This window comes from Callithrix jacchus, chromosome 13 (genome assembly GCF_049354715.1).
Source record: "Callithrix jacchus isolate 240 chromosome 13, calJac240_pri, whole genome shotgun sequence".
NCBI lineage: Eukaryota > Metazoa > Chordata > Mammalia > Primates > Cebidae > Callithrix > Callithrix jacchus.
The window spans coordinates 105,628,135-105,650,522 of NC_133514.1; the positions used below are offsets into that span (position 1 = coordinate 105,628,135).

General features: G+C 42.8%; 1 protein-coding gene across 1 annotated transcript in view; it reads right to left on the minus strand.

The window, feature by feature from the left end:
- Positions 1 to 2,296: 2,296 nt before the first annotated feature.
- The window catches only part of LOC118146920 (uncharacterized), a 56,148-nt gene continuing 36,056 nt past the window's right edge, over positions 2,297 to 22,388 (minus strand). Inside the window, exon 3 of the mRNA XM_078346885.1 lies at positions 2,297 to 6,951. The gene's annotated coding sequence lies outside the window, so the exon portion shown is untranslated. The remainder of the gene's footprint in view (positions 6,952 to 22,388) is intronic.

The following is a 22,388-nucleotide window of genomic DNA, read 5'->3' on the forward strand; positions in this document are numbered from 1 at the left end:
TACTGGGGAACAGAGGCAATAAGCAAGTAAACCAATATAAAGTAGCAATGCTTTACAATGGTGATACGTGTAATGAAGAAAATAAAATGGGCGGGGTGCAGTGGCTCATGCCTCGAATCCCAACACTTTTGAAGGCTGAGCCAGAAGAGGCAGGGGGCTCCCTTGAGATCAGGAGTTTACTCGTATGGGTAAACATAGTAAGAACCTGTCTCTACAAAAAATTTTTTAAAAAAATTATTGGCATGATGGTTTGTGTCTTTTGTGCCTATAGTCTCAGTTACTTGGGAGGCTGAGGTAGTGTAACTTGCCCAGTGGATCCACCTTGCCTTCTGCATAGACAGAGCCAATTTCTCAAGACAGGAAAATTGCAGCGGAGAAAGAGTAATTCACACAGAGCCGCTTGTGTGGGAGACCAGAGTTTTATTATTACTTGAATCAGTCTCCCCAGAGCATTCAGGAAGTAGAGTTTTTTAAGGACAACTTGGTGGGTGGGGGGAAGCCAGTGAGCCAGGAGTGTATCTTGGTCAGGGATGAAATCACAGGAGTCGGAGCTGTCTTCTTGCACTGAGTCAGTTCCTGGGTGGGGGCCACACGATCAGCTGAGGCAGTTTATCGAGCTGGGTGGTGTCAGCTAATCCATCAACTGCAGGGTCTGCAAAGTATCTCAAGCACTGATCTTAGGAATGAAGCGAGGGTCAGAATCTGGTAGCCTCCAGCTGCATGACTCCTAAACCATACTTTCTAATCATGTGGCTAATATTAGTTCTACAAAGGCAGTCTAGTCCCCAGGCAAGGAGGTCTGCTTTGGGAAAGGGTTGTTACCATTTTTGTTTTAAACTATGAACTCAGTTTCTCCCAAATTTAGTTCAGTCTAAGCCCAGGAATGAACAAGGACAGCTTGGAGGTTAAGCAAGATAGAGTCAGTGAATTTAGATCTCGTTCACTGTCTCAGTCTAATTTTGCAAAGGCTGTTTCAGTAAGAGGATCATTTGAGCCCTGGAGGTTGAGGCTCCAGTGAGATATGGCTGCACCACTGCAGTCCGGCCTGGGTAACAGAGCAAGACCCTGTGTCTAAAAAAATAAAATAATGCAGATTAATCTGGTAGAGAGTGGTACTGGACAGGATAGGAAATGCCTCTCTAAGGAACTGAGAGCCAGCCACCTGCAGATCTGAGGAAAGAACATTCCAGATGAAAGGAACACTTAGTCTGGAGTTCCTAAGGTGAGAAAGATCCTACTTTGTTCTAGGAACTGACCGAAAGTCAGCGTGGACAAGCATAGGAAGTTACAGGGTAGAGGCAGATGACAAGAGGAGAGAGACCAGTGGGAGCTCAGTCATGGAACCTCAGCAGGCCACGGTAAGGGTGACATGTACTCTCTCTGATGTTAAGCACAGAAGGGCTGCAAGATCAGATTTGTGGTTTTAGGTGACATCCTAGCTCAGGAGCTTTGGGAAAGGGCAGTTTTAGATGACATCCTAGCTTAGAAAAGGTAAGAGTGGGAAGCAGGGCAGCAAGTTAGTAAGGGCTGTGAGGTTCAGGTGACATGGGAGTTAAGAAGGAATCGCTTAGGCAGATAGCAAGGGCTCAGGAGTATTTGGTAAGGCTTTTCTTTTAAATGAAAAGCAGCCCCAAATCATTTTCTAACAAAGAGCAGCCTGCAAGCTGGGAGCTTGCCCGTGAATGCCAGCAGGAACTAAGGACTAGACGTTTAAAAACAAAGCAGCTCCATCCTCCCTCCTCTGCTAGCCACGTGTATTGTAAGGAGCAGACAAGATGGTGCCCAATCAACTGGAAAGTCCATTTGCATAAGGGGTTTAGGGTGGGGTGACCAGCCTTCCTTGTGCAATATGTAAACATCAAATCTGATGGACCCAATCTGTGAACCCTCCGTAAATCAGACCCTGCCTCCTCAAACTGGAGTATAAAATCCAGCACATCCACAGCCAGTCCTTTCCTTTTGGAGACCCCTTTCTTTGTAGAGGAAGCTGTTTTTCTTCCTTTTCTCTTCTACCTATCAAACCTCCACTCCTAAACTGCTCGTGTGTGTCCATGTCCTAAATTTTTCTGGCACAGAAAGATGAATCCAGGGTTTATACCCCAGACAACGTAGCCGCTTCCCAGGTAGGAGATGATAGTGGCTGGGACAGGAGGAGTCAGAGCTTCGGGAAGAAATGGCAGATTTGGATAAGCATTGGAGAGGAGATGATCACCTCCTACAGAGCACGTGGGTGATGGTGCTTTTTGCTGAGGTGAAAACAGATTGGGGCGAAATAGACTCTGGCCGCAGGAAATTGAGTTCTTTTTTGAACGGTTGTATTTACAATATCTATTACATATTCAAGTTTGGATATCAAATATATATCTGAATATACAATCTGGAGTTTCAGAGCTAAAGTTTCAGAGATTTCAGAGCTAGAGATGTAAATTTGAGAACTATCACAAGTTTAAGTACGTGGTATTTGTATGGAACTGATGACTATTACCTAGAAGGGCAGGAGTGCCCCTATTTGGTTTTGGTTCACCTTGCATGACTGAAACTCTACACCCGTTGGTAATTGGCTCATAGTTCTATAGGCTGTACAGGAAGTATGATGCTGGCATTTGCTCAGCTTCTGGGGAGGCCTCAGGAAACCTACAATCATGGCAGAAGCTGAAGAAGGAGTAGGCATGTCACATGACCAGAGCAGGAGCAGGAGGGTGGAGGCTGAGAGACGCTGTACACGTTTAAACAACCAGATCTCATGAGAACTCTATCACGAGAACAGCAGAAAGGATGGTGCTAACTATTCATGAAGGATCAGCCCACGATCCAATCACCTCCCACCAGGCCCCACCTCCAACACTGGGGGTTACAATTCAATGTGTGATTTGGGGCCAGGCATGGTGGCTCATGCCTGTAATCCCAGCACTTTGGGAGGCTGAGGCAGGTGGATCACCTAAGGTCAGGAGTTCAAGACCAACCCTGGCCAACATGGCAAAACCCCATCTCTACCAAAAATACAAAAATTAGTTGGGTGTGGTGGTGGGCGCCTGTAATCCCAGCTACTCAGGAGGCTGAGGCAGGAGAATCACTTGAACCAGAGAGGTGGAGATTGCAGTGAGCTGAGATGGCGCCATTGCCCTCTAGCCTGGGCAATGAGAAAAAATGCATCTCAAAAACAACAACAAAAAATAAAACAATGTGAGATTTGGGTGGGAATACAGATCCAAACTATGTCGACACCATCCTAATTGGTGTGAGGTGATATCTCTTGGTTTTGATTCGTGTTTCCCTGATGATTAGTGATGCTGGGCATCTTTTCCTATAACTGTTGCTATTTGTATGTCTTCTTTGGAGAAATATCTATTCAAGTCCTTTGCAGGTTTTTGAATTGGGTTATTTAATTTTTTGCTGTTGAGTTGTAGGAGTTTCTTACATGTTTTTGGATATTAACCCCTATTAGATATATGGTTTGCAAATATTTTCTCTTATTCTGTAGGTTGCCTTTTCACTCTGTCGATGGTTTTCATCGCTGTGTAGAAGCTTTTTGTCTGATGTGGTCCCACTTGCCTATTTTTACTTTTGTTTCCTGTACTTTTGGTGTCACATCCAAGAAACCACTGCCAAGACCATTTGGTTTCTTAACAGTATTAAGAGTGTTATTTTTCCTGTAGTGCAGTCCTCCTCCAAAAATCATATTCCTATTATCTCTGCAAAAAAAAAATCCTTTTAATTTGGAATCAGTTTTTAATTTGAACCAATTTTTTAAAGCTAAGTTTTCAATAGAATTGATGTCAGACATTTCACCTTTGGCAGAATGAACCTCCATACATTGATTCCAGGAATTAATTGTATGAAAAAAAAAGGCCATTATTGGGCTGAACTGCTTTTCTTTTTGAAACATCTGATGACATTATCAAAGTACTGTCATTAACCATTTGCTAAGTTCTGCTGCTGCTAATGGAACCAACACAAACAGCTATCAGCGGGGCACAGTGGCTATTTGAGACCAGCCTGGCCAACATGGTGAAACCCCATCTCTACTAAAAATACCCCCAAAAAATTTGTTGGGCATGGTGGCATGTACCTATAATCCCAGCTATTTGGGAGCTGAGGCACAAGAATTGCTTGAACCCAGAGATTGCAATGAGCCGGGATTGTGCCATTGCACTCCAGCCTGGGGGACAGCATGAGACATGTCACACACACAAAAAGCACTGGCCATGGTGGCTCACACCTGTAATCCCAGCACTTTGAAAGGCCAAGGTGGGTGAATCACCTGAGATCATGAGTTCGAGACCAGCCTAGACAACATGGTGAAACCCTGTCTCTACTAAAAATACAAAATTAGCTGGGTGTGATGGCACATGCCTATAGTCCTCGCTACAACAAGCCAAGATCATGTCACTGCACTCCAGCCTGGACAAGACAGCAAGACTCTGTCTCAAAAGAAAAAAAGCATAAAATTCAATGGTTTGTAGTATATTCACAGAGTTGTGCAACTATCGCCACACTCAGTTTTAGAACGTTTTCATCACTCTAAAAAAAAAAAAAAAAAGCCCATACCTTTTATTTATCGCCCTCCAATCTCCCAATTTCCCCAGCCCAAAATGACACTAACTTTCCATCTCTGTGGACTCGCCTTCTTCTGAACATTTCATATAACTGGAATTAAATTAGACAACGTGTTCCTCTGTGACTGGCTGCTTTCACTGAGCACCATGTTTTCAAGGGCCATTTGTGTGGCAGCAAAGATCAGTACCTCGTTCTTCTTATATGGAGCAATATTCCATTGTGCAGATAACACTGCACCCTATTCTTAGTTTTTAAGAATTCTTTCATATGCTCTGAATTGTGTTCCTTTTCATAGAAGCTGTAATCGTGTCATGGATGCATTCTCTTCTCTTTCTGAAGATATTAATCATGGTTTTCCTGAAGTCATCTTCTTCCTGTGCCTTCTGTTTTTTTCTGAGCTCTTTTTTCTCTTTTGGTTTGATCTCTGGCCTCCTTCATTTTAGAGGTTTTCCTCAAATTTCTGGCAATCCTTGACTGCTCACCAACTTACTAACCAGAAGTTGAGTGTATGTGCACGAGGCTTATCAACCGGCAGCCTCACCGCGAGACGACAGGGGAGAACTGGCTTTTCCTCTTGAGCTAACCAGTGCCCGCAGGTCCTACAGGGAGCACCCTTGACCTTGCCGTCTATGGAAGGATGGTTCCCTAGAGTTCTGCAATGCTATCACCCTGCACAGAAAAAGCAATGGGCTCGTGTGCCATCTCGGGTCTGGGGTAGGGACAATGGCCTGTCATATGTGACTTCTGAGAGCCATACTCATTTCAGGAAGGCCTTGTTTTCTTACCCTCCGTGATGCCTCATGTCTCCTGGATAAGGACATCTCTGGTTTACCCTCTTCAGAGAGCAAATCTTCTGTCATCTGCGGGGTGGTAGAGGAGTGACAGCCTCTGGCTGTGTGGAGTGAGGAGGAAGATCTGAGTTCCGGTTCTTTCTTACACAGACATTGAATGAATTCTCTCATTTTCAGCTCCATCCTGATCCTCTGAATTCAGAGATGTCTAGTGCTTCCAGTTTCTGAGACTTTGGAGGATTCATAGTGAATTCAACTCATTTATTATTTATTTTTATTTATTATTTGGAGACGGAGTTTTGCTCTGTTGCCCAGGCTGGAGTGCTGTGGTGCCATGTTGGTTCACTGCAACCTCCACCTCCTGCCTCAGCCTCCCAAGTAATTGTAATCCCAGGGTGGTGGGTGCCCTGGGATTACAGGCACCCACCACCATGCCTGGATAATCTTTTTGTATGTTTAGTAGAGATGGGTTTCACCATGTTGGCCAGGCTGGTTTCAAACTCCTGACCTCAAGTGATCTGCCCGCCTCAGCAGCCTAGGATTACAGGCATGAGCCACTGCCCCCGGCTGGATTCAATTTAGCGTTTCTTGGCTTCTTCAGGTGTAGACACTCAGCAAAATGGAGAAAGCTGACATTAAATTTGATATCTTTTGTCCAAACAACTTATGCCTTCCAAAATATTGTTGACACCTTTAGCATCTCCTCTGCCATTTGTTTCTTCCTATTTTATTCCTTCAGAGCTGAGTGGGTTTGAAGAGGGAGTGGAGCTGATGGCAGGTACTCAACCTACAGAATTAACTGCGAGTGCACAGCTCCCAGGGAGAAGGCAAGCGCAGGTAAGCCCTTAGCAGCATGTATCCGGAGAATCCTCAGGCTGGAGGCCCAGCTCTGTGAACTTAAAAAAATAGAATAGCAAATTGTGAAGAAAACCATTCATCTGCTTCGCAGTTGTATCTAGCGATGCCTCAGCCAAAATAAACAATTATTTAAAATAATTACCAAGTTTCCTCTTGAGTGACCAATAAAGCAGCTGCATGTAATTACAGCAATACAAAACATCCCATCCACTCAGACCTATCAGATTCCCAGGCCACCGTCTGTCTGTCAGGCTATGCTGCTCCTCATTGCCGACGCTTACACAGCGCTTCAGATGTCCAAGCACTTTACATATTTTAACACGTTAATCCTCACAACTGTCGTTTTCTACAGTTACTATTCTTTTAAGAGGATAATATAGTTGGCCCTCTCTGGGGGTTCTGTATCTGTGGACTCAACCACTCTCAGATTGGAAATATTCAGGAAAAAGTTGGCATCTGTACTACAGGCAGATCTTATTCCTTGTCATTATTCCCTAAACAATAACATGCAGCAACTGTTACATAGTATTTCCATTGTTTTAGGTATCGTAAGTAATCTAGAGATGATTTGAAGTATAGGAGAAAATGTAAGTTATATGCAAATTTGACACCGTTTTATCCAGGAACTGGAATATCCGTGGACTTTGGTATCTGCAGGGGGTTCTGGAAACAATCCCACATGGATGCAGAGGGACGATGGTTGTATGGCACAAAGCACTTCGGCAATCTGCTGGAGTTCACACAGCTAGAATAGTTCAAACAGAATGAATGGTTAATAGTTCAAATAGAATAGAATGGTTCAAAGCCAGGGTTCGAACCAAGGAAGACCTTCTCTAGTTTTTGCTCTTATAAATACAGTATAGCACTTTGGGAGACCACCTGCGGTCAGGAGTTTGAGATCAGCCTGGCCACCATGGTGAGACCCCATCTCTACTAAAAATACAAACATTAGCCAGGCCTGATTGCATGCACCTGTAATCCCAGCTACTCAGGAGGTTGAGGCAGGAGGATTGCTTAAGCCCGGGAGGCAGAGGTTGCAGTGAGTCAAGATCACACCACTGCACTCCATCCAGCCTGGGTGAAAGAACCAGACTCCATCTCAAAAAATAAATAAGTAAAACATAAATGCAATATAGGTAATAATTGAATTTGTGTATTGCCCTACAGTTTCAAGAGCATTTTCACCTGATCTCAATGGATTTGACAGTCCCATTTTGCAGTTGAGAACACTGAAGCCCATTTGACTTATCAGAGAGCTGCAGTTGACCTTACTGCTTTACCTATCAATAACACTCATGGCCTTTGCTTTTAAGGTTTACAGCACTTTGCAGCTGTAAGCTCAGCTCTTTCACTGGTTCACTTTGATGATTATGAAAATTCATTTCCATAGAATGCCAAGAAGAGGAGGCATTATAAAGGCAATAGACATATTCAAGTGCAGATTGTGAATTGTTGGTTAAAACTCAGAAGGTATTTTCCCATAGAAACAGTGTGAGTCATGGCAGTAGGTGTGCAGACTAACCCACAAATGCTAGGATGTGCCTTACTGTTACCACAGTCACTGCAGTTCTCCAGGGCCTGGGGTGGAGAGAAACTCAGGTATGGAGGGAGGACAGGGTGGTGGCGGTAGCCCCTTCCATTGGAGGGCCAAGGCCTGGAGGTGGAGGGAGCCTGGGAGCAGCTGAGGAAAAGTCAAAAATAAGCTGAGTGTTTGTGAACTGGGGGCCTGCCTGGCATGGTTTATACATAGACTCTACATAAGACTCTATGCTGCTTAAATACAAGAGAATAACATTTGCCTTATTTATTTAGTTTTCGTATTTTATTTTGTAGAGGGGGTGGGTCTCGTTGTGTTACCCCAGCTTGTCTTAAACTCCTGGCCTCAAGAAATTCTCCCTCCTGGGCCTCCCAAAGTTTGGGATTACATTTTCCATTTAATCAAAGAGATTTCCTGGAATAACAGACACTCCACATCTAAGGGATATGGAACCTTAGATTCCGTGCTTAACAAGGTGGAGAGAGTTGAATAGCAGGCCCAAGACCAGCTGAGAGCCATTTACAGAGAGAATATCATGTCCAAATGAAGCTGCTTTCCCCAAGGAATATGGACCCTTTCCCTCCAGTCTTTAGGTCCCTGGCCTGTTTTGTTTTTGTTTTTGTTTCATTTGTTTGTTTTCTGAGAAGGAGTCTCACTCTGTGGCCCAGGCTGGAGTGCAGTGGTGTGATCTCGGTTCACTGCAACCTCCACCTCCCCAGTTCAAGTGATTCTCCTGCCTTGGCCTCCAGAGTAGCTAGGATCTCAGGTGTACACCACCATGGCCAGCTAATTTTTTTTGTATTTTTAGTGGAGATGGTTTTCATCATGTTGGCCAGGCTGGTCACAAACTCCTGATCTCAAGTGATCCTCCCTCCTCAGCCTCCCAACATCCTGGGATTACAGGCGTGAGCCCCCGCGCCTGGCGCCCGCCTTTACTCTTAACCTACAGACTTTGTACAGTTAAATCTTTATCTCAGGGTGATATTAGAATCTCATATTTGGAGTGAATGGAATCAGTCCTTTGTAATGAAGATCTCAGAGTTTTACATCTTTCCAAAATCAGGATCTTGCCAGCTGTATCCAAGATGGAAGCTGGGCATGGTCATATATTCATTGATTAATTATAATAATTAAACCCATATTAATCACTGTTAGTCATTCATCTATTCTACTCATTCTAAAAATTAGGAGGTGACTGCAAGTGTTTTTGTTTGTTGTTTTTTATTTGGAGTCCAGGATTTTCCCGGATGTTCTACAATTGTAGAAGAGTAAACATTTCTAGGCAGAAAGCTGGTTTTTCTTGTTGACAGTACTCAGAATTTGTTTTGTTTTCTGTTGTATTTTTTCCTGAGAGAAAGTAAACAGGTCTACAACCCAACCTGCCTTCTGGCCTCAAAGCGTCACCCCTGTATATTAGCAGAGAGGATCTGATAAGAGAGCTGCTATCTTAAATTCTAGAAGCTTCTTGATGACTTGACCAGAACCCAAGCCAGGGCCTGTGGTTCAGCGTAGCTCTGAAGACTGGAGTACCTTTTAAACTTTTCAAATAAGCAAAACTCACTTGAGAGAGTTTTCTTATTTTGAGCTTAAAATTAACAGAAAAACAGTTGCAATTTGAATCATCTGCGCCTTGCTCAGCAGCAGTTTAACTGAATGCTCCATGGAGCTACCCCAAGGGCAGAAGCCTCTCCCTCAAGATAAGGCTACTCAGTGATGAGTCACTATGGGGTCTAGGACATTCATCAGTCCTCAAAATGATACCATAAGTAATAGCTGTATGGCTTCCCAGAGTGAGATTACTTCTTGGGACCAGATGCCTTGCTTCAGCGTCTTGCAGGGAGTGGGAATGGAATGCAGGGTGGTGGTAAGGACAGGGAAGCTTGCTGTCTACTGGCTGGTGAGTGAGCTGAACCAGAGCCCTTGGACTCCCAGGAGATGGCCAGCCGCACAGTGCATCAGGCCAAAGACGGGGTCCTTTCTGCAGGGACATTCCCAGGCCTTCTCTCCTGTGTTCATTAGAGCAGATAAGAATCTGTATTAGTTTTTATCGATGCTATGACAAATTACCATGAGCTTCGTGGCTTAAAGACACACGCACATTTATTCCTTTGCATTTCTGGAGTTCACAGGTTGGAGCCTGGGAGTCATGGTACTAAAATCAAGGTGCTTGGCCGGGCGCGGTGGCTCAAGTCTGTAATCCCAGCACTTTGGGAGGCTGAGGCGGGCGGATCACAAGGTTAAGAGATTGAGACCATCCTGGTCAACATGGTGAAACCTTGTGTCTACTAAAGATACAAAAAATTAGCTGGGCATGGTGGCGCATGCCTGTAATCCCAGCTACTCAGGAGGCTGAGGCAGGAGAACTGCCTGAACCCAGAGGCGGAGGTTGCGGTGCGCTGAGATGGCACCATTGCACTCCAGCCTGGTAACAAGAGCAAAACTCCGTCTCAAAAAAAAAAAAAAAAAATCAAAGATGCTGGCAGGGCTGTGCTCCTTCTGGATGTTCTTGGGAGAATTTCTTCCTTGCCTTTTCCAGCCTTTGCAGGCTGTCTGCCTTCCCTCGCCTGGCCATGCTGGCATTCACATCACTCCAGCCTCTGCTTTCTGTCCTCTTTCCTTCTCTGACTCTCCTGCTCCTTTCTTTCTCTGAGAAGGACCCTTCTGATTATGTTCAGAGTAACCCAAGCTAATTTTCCCATCTCAAGGTCCTTAACTTCAGCACACTGTGAAGTCCCTTTTGCTACATAAGGCAACATATTCGCAGGTTACAGGGGTTGGGATGGACCTCTTTGGGAGCCATTATTCTGCCCACCAGATAATTTATATTTCCCAATACTTCTGTACTTTATTAAGGTTTACCAACATAGTCAACAGTCAGGTGCCACACTATGAGCATACGTTCGGAGAAATGTGTTATTAGGTGATTTTGTTGTGTGAACAACACAGCAAGCACTTATGCAAGGCTAGACGGCATAGCCTACTACACACTGAGGCTGGACAGTCTAGTCTATTGCTCCCACGCAACGAGCCTCTATAGTATGTCACTGAGTACTGTAGGCAACCCTAATGCAATGCTAAGTATTCATGTGTCTGAATACAGAAAAAGCACAGTAAAAATATAGTATTGTAATTTTCTGGAACCACTGTTGTATATTCAGTACATCATTGATTGAAATGTTATTATGTGGCACATAATGTTTAGATTTCTTTAAACATTTTTTTAATTAATTTTTTTTCTTGACATAGAGTTTCACTCTGTTGCCCAGGCTGGAGTTCAGTGGCATGATCTTGGCTCACTGCAACCTCCACCTCCCAGGTTCAAGTGATTCTCCTCTCTCAGCCTCCTGAGTAGCTGGGATTACAGGTGTGTGCCCCCACGCCTGGCTAATTTTGTATTTTTGTAGAAATGGGGTTTCACCATGTTGGTCAGGCTGGTCTTGAACTCCTGACCTCAGGTGACCCACCTGCCTCGGCCTCCCAAAGTGCTGGAATTACAGGCATGAGCCAACATACCTGGCCCTAAACATTTATTATACAATAGTATACCCTCCTCTCCAAATGTTTTTAATCAGGGTTTTGAGTTGGAAAATCTTTTTTTCCTCACTCTCCTAAACCGTCACCATTATTTTCCATCAAGATACCTAACACTGATTCAGTGAGGCATCTGCAACTCAGGAAATTACTGAAAATATAACAGGATTGTAACACACTCCAGAATTAACCTGCCCTCAAGAGAGTATTCTTAAAATGTGCGTAACTCGACAGTCCAAACCATACAATAAGCTGAATATGGTATGGAAATATTAAATCATATAGAGTTGGCCGGGCACGGTGGCTCATGCCTGAAATCCCAGCACTTTGGGAGCCCAACATGGGCACATCACCTGAGCCCGTTTGTTGTTTAAGAGTATGTTGTTTACTTTTCATGTATTTGCATATTTTTTTTTTCAGTTTTCCTTCTGGAGTTAATTTCTGACAATGTTCTGTTGTGATCTGAGAAGGTACTTTTTATTATTTCGATCTTTTAAAATTTATTGAGACTGTTTTTGTGGTCTGACCTAGAGAAGAATGTATTTGGTAGAATGGTCTATATATGTCTGTTGGGCTTAATTGTTTATAGTGTTATGAAAATCCTCTGTGTCCTTATGGATCCTCTGTTTAGATGGTCTATTCATTATTGAAAGTAGGGGCATTGAAGTCTTCAACTATTACTATAGAACTGCCTATTTCTCCCTTCAGTTCTGTCAAGCTTTGTAGTACATGTTTTGGAGTTCTGTTATAAGGTGAGTATATATTTATAATTGTTATAGCTTCTTGATGAATTGACCCTTTTATCAATGTGTAATGACCTTTTTGTGTCTTTTAATCATTTTTGACTTAAAGCCTCCTTTCCTTCATATTGGTACAGCTACCCCAGCTCATCTTCAGTTACCATTTGCTTAGAATCTCTTTTTATATCTTTCATGTTCGATCTTTTAGATATAAAGTGAGTCACTTGTGAATAGCATATAGTTGAAACATTTTAAAATTAATAGACTATTTTCTTAGAGAAGTTTTAGGTTAATGGAAAAGTTGAGTGGAAAGTACAGTTTCCATATACCTACTGTTAACATCTTACATTATTATAGTACACTAGGCTCCACTCTTTGTGTTGTACATTCTGAGTTTCAACAATTGTATAATGACATGTATCCACCACTAAAGTGTTACACAGAATAGTTTCACTGGCAGTCTGCCAGTCTGTGTATTTTAACTAGTGAGTTTAGTCCATTTATATTTAAAGTTATATTTAACATATTTATATTAATATACATAATTATATGTTAAATATGTTATACATTAAATTACTAAGTCATTATATTACTTCTACCATTTTGCTATTTATTTTTTAAATGTCATATCTTTATTGTTCCTCATTTTCTTCAATACTATATTCTTCTGCGTTTGATTTTTTTCTAGTGGACTATTTTTACTTTCTCCATGTTTCCTTTTATGTAATTTTTAAAGTTATTTAAAAATGGTTACCATGGAGATTACATTTAGCACCCTAAATTTATAACACCATTGCTTGTTTGAATTGATCCAAACTTAGCTTCTATAGCATATAAAATTTCTCCTATACAGCTTTGTACCCATCTTATGTGGTTATTGTTACAAATTACATCCTTATACACTATGTACCCACTGCATAGATTTATAATTATTGTTTGATGCATTGTATTTTGAATCATAAGAATCAAAAAGAGGAAGTATAAACTAGAAATACAATAACATTAGCTTTTATATTTACCTATGTAGCTATCTTTACCAGAGTTCTTTATTTCTTCAAATGATTTCAACTTCAACTCACTGTCTATTGCCCTGTCATTGCTGCCCAAAGGATTCCCTTTATTTTTTTAATATATATATATTATTTAAAAATATATATATATATATGTATTATTTTTTAGAATGAGTCTCACTCTGTTGCCCAGACTGGAGAGCAGTGGCATGATCTCAGCTCACTGTGATCTCTGCCTCCCAGGTTCAAGTGATTCTCCTGCCTCAGTCTCCCGAGTAGCTGGGATTACAGGCATCCACCACCATGTGCAGCTAATTTTTGTATTTTTTAGTAGTGACGGGGTTTCAGCATGTTTATTAGGCTGGTCTCGAACTCCTGACCTCAGGAGATCCACCTGCCTCGGCCTCCCAAAGTGCTGGGATACAGGCGTGAGCCACCATGCCTGGCTAGGACTCCCTTTAGCATTTCCTATAGGGTAAGTCTAGTGGCAGCAAACTCCCTCAGCTTTTGTTTACCTGGGAATGTTTTAATATTTTCCTTTTTTTTCTTGAGACAGAGTTTCACTTGGTTGCCCAGGCTGAAGTACAGTGGCACAATCTCAGCTCACTGTAACCTCTGCCTCCTGGGTTCAAGAAATTTTCCTGCCTCAGCCTCCTGAGCAGCTGAGGGACTACAGGCACATGGCACCACACTTGGCTGATTTTTGCATTTTTAAAATAGAGATGGGGTTTCACCATATTGGCCAGGCTGGTCTCAAATTCTTGACCTCAAGTGATCCACCCACCCAAGCCTCCCAAAGTGCTGAGATCATTTACAGGCATGAGCCACCATGCCCAGCCTATATCTTCCTAATTTTTGAAGAACAATTTTACTTGATATAGAATTCTTGCTAGACAGTTTTTTTTTTCCTTTCAGCACTTGAGTATGTCATTACACTGCTTTCTGGCTGTCATTGTTTCTGATGATAAATTAAGGGTATATATTGAATAACCTACGCACAATGAGTCATTTATCTCTTGCTGTTTTCAAGATTCTTCTTTGTCTTTGGATGTTGACAGTGTGATTATAAATGTGATTGATTATCATGGTGTGGATCTCTTTGTGATTATCCTACTTGGAGTTCATTGAAATTCTTTGATGTGTAGACTTATATCTTTCATCAAATTGGGACTTTTGGGCCATTCAAATGTCTTTCTACATCTTTTTCATATGTTTGTATGCTTGATGGTATCTCACAAATCTCTTAAGCTCTGTTTATTTTTCATTATTTTTTTCTTTATGCTCATCAAACTGGATAACTTCAATTATTTTATCTTCAGGTTCACTGATTCTTCTGCCTGTTCAAATATACTACTAAACTCCTCTAGTAAATTGTTTTTTCAGCTATTGAACTTGGCTCCAGTTGTGTAAAATTTGGTTTCTTTGACAATTTGTATTTCTTTATTGATAACCTTTACTTGTTCGTACATTAGTTTCCTTTAGGTCTTTGAGCAAATTTAAGGTGGTTGATATTTAAAGTCATATTATTTAATATGCTATATTTATATATTTAAACTCTTTCCCTAGTCATTCCAATGTCTAGCTTCCTCTAGCATGGTTTTTGTCTATTATTTTTTTCTGTGGATGAGCTGTACTTTCCTGTTTCTTTGTATGCCTGTATTTTTTGTTGTTTAAAACTGGACATTTTGAACACTATACTGTGGTAACTCTAGATAGCACACTTTCTTCTCTCCCCAGGATTTGCTGTTGTTGATTGTTGAGGACTGCAGTAGTCTGTTTGTTTAGTGACTTTTCCAAACTATTTTTGTAAAGACCATGTTCTCTGTTTTGTGTAGTCACTGAAGTTTCTGTTCTATTATTTCACTGGCCAGCCAGTGACCTGACAGAGGTTTCCTTAAATGCCCAGAGCCAAAAAGAAAAATCAAAGCAACTCCATTGGTCTTTGCATATTGGCTGGGGTACTCCTTTAACTCTGCCTTAGCCCTTACCTCCTGCTTGCATGGAGCCCAAAGACCAGCCAGATGTGCAAGTATATGATTTATTCTGAGCCTATATCTGGCTTTGAGCCTGTGTGTTGCACTCTAGATTCCCTAGTATACAAGACAGCCCTTCAGAGCATTTATTCCTCCTCCTTGCTCCTCCCCCAAGACTCCTCCTCCTCAGCTTTCTCCTATTGAGGCTTTTGAGTCTGTCTTCTGCTTGCCTGCTTTTTCATCCTTTGCTCCAGGCAGCTATGGGTATCGCATGTCTTTGCTTGCCTTTGCCGTTTCTGTGGTACCACTCCTCCTCCTGCCAGATTTTGCCCCAGCCCTTTATTTCTCTGATTTCCTTCATCATTTTCCCCTTATGAGTATCTTGCCTTAGATGACAAATGATTCTAGTCTCACTCATCTAAAAATAAAATAATCTCCATCCAATTTTTGTCTTCTCCAAAGATTGTCTACATTCTCTCTCTCCCCTTCAATTTTTTTTTGCCCCACAAACCCCTACATTCTTGTTTTTATTAAATTATGCTCCTTAAAGACAACCTATGATTTCCTAATTGCTCTGTGAAAGTTGAGGGGTTTTTAGTCAACTTCTTGTATGTTTTGGAGGCATTGTTCAATGCTGACCCATCCTTCCTTCCTGAAACATTTGTTCCTTTTGACTTCTGTGACATTTACTGGTTTATGTTTCCTGACATTTGTGATTCTTTTGATTCTTCCTGACATTTATTATTCTCTCTTTTATGGGCTTATCTCCTTCCACCCACTCCTTAACTCCTTAAACTCCGAGATCCCCCAAGGCTTAACCCCTCACCCACAGTCTTCGTTACACACTCTCTGGGGGATCTTGTCCACACTCACTCATTGTTTTGACATTATCTATACACCGATAACTCCCAATTCTGTGTCTCTAAAACTTTTATTTTCCTCCTTAAGAAGAGAACTCATATATCCTATTTCCTACTAGATGGATAGATCAACATCTCACAGGTACCAAAACAGAAACTACCCTAACCTCTTCCTCCAGTATTCTCAATCACCACTGGAAATACCACCTGTCACTAGGTTAGAAATTGAGTTTCAATTTAAACTCCCTGTTCTTTGTTATCAACACACAAGGAATCAGTGAGTTTTGTCTGTTTAGCCTCTTGGGTATGTCCTTCTCTCTTGGACCACTGTGTCAGCATCCTCAGTAGTCTCTCTCTCAGTGCTGTCATCCGGTAATTTCTTTCTTTTCTTTTCTTCTTTTTTTTTTTTTGAGACAGATTTTCACTCTGTCACTCAGGCTAGAGTACAGTGGCATGATCTCAGCTCACTGCAACCTCTGCCTCCTGGGTTCAAGCAGTTCTTATGCCTCAGCCTCCCAAATAGCTGAGATTACAGGCACACACCACCATGCCCAGCTAATTTTTGTGTGTGTATATATATATTTTTTAGCAGAGACAGGGTTTTGCCATGTTGCCCAGGCTGGTCTCAAACTCCTGAGCTCAGACAATCCACCTGCCTTGGCCTCCCAAAGTGCTAGGATTACAGGCATGAGCCACCAGGCCCAGCCCCCTAATTCCTTTCTCATCTGCAGAAGAGGAAATTCTTCAATGCAAATATAATCATATCCTTCCTGCTTTTAGTTCTTTAGTGGCTGCCCATCTTCTTCAGCTCCTTCATCAATCAGGCCCCCACACATCTCACTATTGACACTTCCTGCTTCTGACTTTATGTTACAGCGCCTTTGGACTGCAGCCATTCATCTGCATTTGCCAGGCCTTTTCTTGCCTCTGTGTCTTCCCTCCCTCTCCCACTCCATAACACCTACTCACATCATTCCTAAAGGCATTCCTGGCTCCATCCTCAAGGTCACTGCTCTGAGCTCTGGGGACACATTGGGCCTATTCTAGTGGTTGCATTCGTACACTGTTCTGCAGTGATCTGTCTCCATGCCTTTCCCTTTTACTTCAGGCTGCTCGTATACCCATCACCTTTTGCATTCCTGCCACATTGTTAATCCTCAGCTGAAGTTAACAGAACAAATCCATGAATAAATGAACAAATGATGTACAGATTTTTTTCCCCTTCCTATGGGAAAGAGTTGGCAAAATAGAAATTAGAAGCAGTAACTGGAAACAATCATGAGAAATCTTTCAAATAGAAAACAATACACTGCTGGTTTAACTGGTTTTTAAAAGTAATCATATTTAAAGCAATATTTAGAGTAGCATTTGAACTTTATGGAATTCTAAATTGGGAGAGATTACAGAAGGTCATCTGTCTCAACCTCTAGTTTCTGAAATACAATAATTAAAAAGAAAAAAAATGCTTATTTTAAAAGATGCCCTTTAAAAGAGTTTCATGTGTCTTGAACCATCCCTGGACAATGAGCCTTACAATTTCTGGACCTGCTGAACTAAAACTGTTCAACCAAATACTAAAATAAGCTCCAAGGAAAGGAGTGGGGAGGTTTGCTGTGGAGAAGAGCTGGTGTTGCCTAGTAACCTATAGGCAGCCCTGCCATAGGCTTGCGCTTGCCTGACCTCCCAGATAGCCAGGAGCAAGGAAACTTACTTGTCAACGTACTGATACCTCCTTCTTTTCTGTCTCTTTAAAGAGCACCATTCTCAGTTCACTGCAACCTCCGCCTCCTGGGTTCAAGCCATTCTCATGCCTCAGCCTCCCCAGTAGCTGAGAATACAGGCACGCACCACCATGCCCAGCTACTTTTTTATATATTTTTTTTTTCAGTAGAGACTGGTGAAAGTCATTAAGTCCTAATCTTTGTTTCTAGCTAGTGGTTGTCAATCTATAGCGTATGTAAGGCTTGTTAAACCATAGATTACTGGCTCCACCCCCAGAGTTTCCGATTCAGATGTCTGGGCTGGGGTCCAAGAATCTGCATTGCTCGAAAGTGCGTCCCAGGTGATGTTGGTGATGCTGGTCTGGGGACCACATTTTGAGAGCCACTGTTCCATGCTGTCTCTGAGAATGGCCACGATGACTCACATGACGACCTTCAGGATGCAGTTAAATGGGATTTAAGGTTATATTTTTATGCCTCTCAAATACTCAAATAAATGTCATGTTGGAGGATGTAAACCATCACCTTGTCTGGGCTGCTTTCTAAACTATTTTGCTTTTAGTTTAGTAGTTTTGTTTCTCTGGCCTTCTTGGATCCTTCGTAGATAGGTCACTGGGCTATTGTGCCTTATAGTTAATGAAATCATCACTGATGTGGAATACTAATAGGGCAAGTTTTCAAGAGCTACAGACAGGGTCTCTGCATGCATTGTGACCAGTTGTTTAGGAACTTTTGTACTTTTTAACAAGCACATTTTTTAAAAACACATGAAAGTGAATGTTCTAAAGTGATACAATTTTTTTTTTTTTTGAGATGGAGTCTCTGACGCCCAGGCTTGGAATGTAATGATACAATCTCCACTCACTGCAACCTCTGCCTCCTGGGTTCAAGCGATTCTCCTGCCTCAAACTCCTGAGTAGCTGGGACTACAGGCATGGATCACCATGCCCGGCTGATTTTTGTATTTTTAGTAGAGATGGGGTTTTGCCATGCTGGCCAGGCTGGTCCCAAACCCCTGATCTCAGGTGATCTGCCGCCTTGGCCTCCCAAAAGTTCTAGGATTACAGGCGCGAGCCACCGAGCCTGGCCTAAAGTGATAGAATATTTTAAATAAGTCTGTGTCTATGTTTTTGGATTTTTTGTTTGTTTAATCTTTTGTTTTGTTTTGTTTTTGCTGATTTGTTTGTTTGTTTTTTTGAGATAGAGTCTGGGTCTGTGGTCAATCACCAGGCTGGAGTGCAGTGATTCAATCTTGGCTCACTGCAACCTCCACCTCCCGGGTTCAAGCAATTCTCCTGCCTCAGGGTCCTGAGTAGCTGGGACTACAGGCTTACGTCACCATGCCCAGCTCATTTTTGTATTTTTTTAGTAGAGACAGGGTTTCACTATGTTGGCCAGGATGGTCTCTATCTCTTGACCTTGTGATCCACCTGCCTCAGCCTCCCAAAGTTCTGGGATTATAGGCGTGAGCCACCAAGCCCGGCCTGTTTTTGCTGTTTTTAAAGGAAAAAGAAGAGAATAAAAAGATGAGTGTTGAGAGTGCTGATAGAGAGCAGTGTGACTCCCAAGTGTCACAGGGGCTCAGATGCCACAAAGACCCCAGATATGGCTGTGTACAGGCACTCTTTGTTCATGCTTCACACCAGCTTCAAAGCAGAACCAACCGAGGCAGGAGTGAGCAATGTGAAATGTACAGACTGAGAGGGTTTCATTGCTACCACTCAGCATTTCACCCCCAGATTCCCCATTAGTTTTTGTTACAAGTTTCTCTGCTGCAGAGCCCTGCTCTCTCTTCATTCACTCTCCCTGGCTGCAACCAAGTGGAAGCCATTGCCACCTTTTCCTTTGCAATACTAAGCAGTTTAGCTGAGTCCCAGCTCTCTCAAGTCCAGCCACCAGCTGGCCCAGGCTCAAAAAGGACTCAGGAAAGCACATTATCAAAGCAGGTCGCCTGCAGAGGGATTTTATCAGTAAGGGTCCTGGCAGGAACAGATGGAGCACTCCAATGGGTAATTTGAGGAGAATTTAATTGAGGGGCCATTTAAAGGCATAGGCCAGGTTTAGGGAAAACAATTAGGGCTAGGAACAGCGGACTGACTTACCCCTCTCTATTAGGCAGAATTCTAAGAAGACTTCCAATGTGTCACACCCTTGTATAATCTGCCCTTAAATATGGGTAGAACTTGGTGGGGTGCAGTAGCTTATGCCTGTAATCCCAACACTTATTAGCCAGGAGTGGTGGCAGGTGTAATTCCAGCTACTCAGGAGTCTGAGGCAGGAGACTCACTTGAACCCAGGAGGTGGAGGTTGCAGTGATCTGAGATCGTGCCACTGCACTGCAGCCTGGGCAACAGAATGAGACGCCATCTCAAAATATATATATACATATGGGTGAAAATTGTGATTTGTGTCTAGCCAATAAAATATGACAGAGGTGATGGGCTATCACTCCTATGATCAAGTTCCATTGTGGAGGAATGTGTCTTAGCTGACTAGTGAGAGAGTCTCCTGCTGGCCTTGGAGAAGTGAGCCACGATGTTGTGAGACAGCCATCTGGCAGGGAGCCATGGGTAACTTCTAAGACCTGGAGTGGTCCTTGGTTGAAAGCCAGCAAGCAAGAAAGCAGCATTCTCAGTACCATGATGATGAGAAATCAAGTTCTGCCAATTGCCATGTGAGTTTAGAAGAGAACTCAAGCTCCAGAAAGAAATGCAGTGTGGCCAACACCCGAGTGGTAGCCTTGCAAGAGCTGAACAGAGGACCCAGCTAAGCCAGGCCCAGATGCCTGATCCACAGAGACTGTAAGATAAGGCATGTGTGCTGTTTTAAGCCACTGAGTTTGTGGTGATTTGTTAGGCAGAATAGATGGCTATGACATATCCCTAAGACCCCAAGACTAATGAGGCAATGAGAGAGGGCAGTTACCAGAACCCAAAGGATGGGCATTCTGGCCAGAGCTGTGGCCTTCGGGAGGCACAGCCAACCTGTGGCAGCCTGAGCAGGAGGGAGCGAGGGAAGGAGGACTCTAACCTCCCCCTCACCCTGTTCTCTGGCCCTTGTCAGTGCTCCCACTAGAAAACCCAGACAGAGGAAGCAGAGAAGCAACTGGCTTCTAGAGTCCCACATGGCAGCTTCTCAGGGCATACTGCAGGGTGCAGAGGGGAGCACAGCAGATTTGGAGGGGCAAATGATATATATATACATCTAGTACCTGTGTATTCTCAGACCAGACACAAGACAAATAAGCTTTCTTTCAAATACATTCAATGTTTGACAGTAGAGTAGAAAGACTATACTTAATAAAAATGTACTGTACTTGGACGATGGACAGCATGAATACTCTGACTTGATCAGTATACATTATATACACGCAACAAAATTTCACAGGATCCATAAGTTGGTATAATTATTTATTTATTTTTTGACTCAGAGTCTTGCTCTGTTGCCAAGGCCCAGGCTAGAGTGCAGAGGTGAGATCTTAGCTCCCTGCAAACTCCTGACCTCAAGTGATCCACATGCCTAGGCCTCCCAGAGTGCTGAGATTACAGGTGTGAGCCACCATGCCTGGCCCATAAGTTCCCAGGTTCAAGTGATTCTTGTGCCTCAGCCTCCAGAGTAGATGGGACTACAGGCTCACATCACCACGCCCGGCTCATTTTTGTATTTTTAGTAGAGACTTGGTTTCACCATGTTGGCCAGGCTGGTCTCGAACTCCTGACCTCAAGTGATCCACATGCCTAGGCCTCCCAGAGTGCTGAGATTACAGGTGTGAGCCACCATGCCTGGCCCATAAGTTTGTGCAAATTTAAAAAGAAAAAGTGAAAAAGAGTTTTCTTTCATCTTGTTATCTATATAAATGGACAGCAGAAAGGAAAAGAAATGATAATTGAGGTCTGGGTTTCCACAGTGGAACTAAATAAAAGTATCCTATAAACTAAAATGACTTAAATCTTGACTTTCTCCCTTGATAAGTAGGCTAATCAAAGCATATCTGGACATAAGTTGCTTTACTCCAGAGGCCCCTGTACTATAATTACACTTTAGGCGCCGGCATTTTTCAAGGTCTAGAGAGAGACAATGTGTATACTAAGGCTGGATAAGAATTAGATGAGATACACACATCAAAGAAAAAAAAAAAAGGTTGGCCATAAATCATACAGTGCTGTAGTTACTGGGCAGATGAATGGTCTCTAGAGAACACTTTTGCTGTTAGTTTTTCCTAGTCATTCCCTAAAAGATATAATTTATTCTCTGCTATGATAAGAAATGGATTAGTTCAAATACCTGTGTCTGCTTTTATAGCTATACAGTTAAGGATCTGCATTCATTTGCCCTGGCTGCTTTAACACGGTACCACCAACTGGGTGGCTTACACAAATGAAATGTATTGTCTCACAGTTCTGGAGGCTGGAAGTCCCAGATCAAGGTGTCAGCATGGCTGAGATTGGTTGGTTGTTTCTGAGACAGGATCTTGCTCTGGTGGCCAGGCTGGAGTTCAGTGACACAGTCACGACTCACTGTAACCCTGACTTCCTGGGCTCAAGCAATCCTCTAATCTCAGGCTCAGGAGCAGCTGAGACCAGGGACCATAGGCATGTATCACCTCACCAAGCAAAATTTTTATTTTTTTTACTAATTTTTCAATGTTTTGTAGAAACACAGTCTTGCTTTATTGCCCAGGCTGGTCTCAAACTCCCAGGCTCAAGCAGTCTTCCTGCCTTGGCCTTCCAAAGTGCTAAGTTACAGGTGTGAGCCGCCACACTGACCAGGGTTGGTTTTGTTTTCCTGGTTGGTCGGTTCTGTTGGTTTT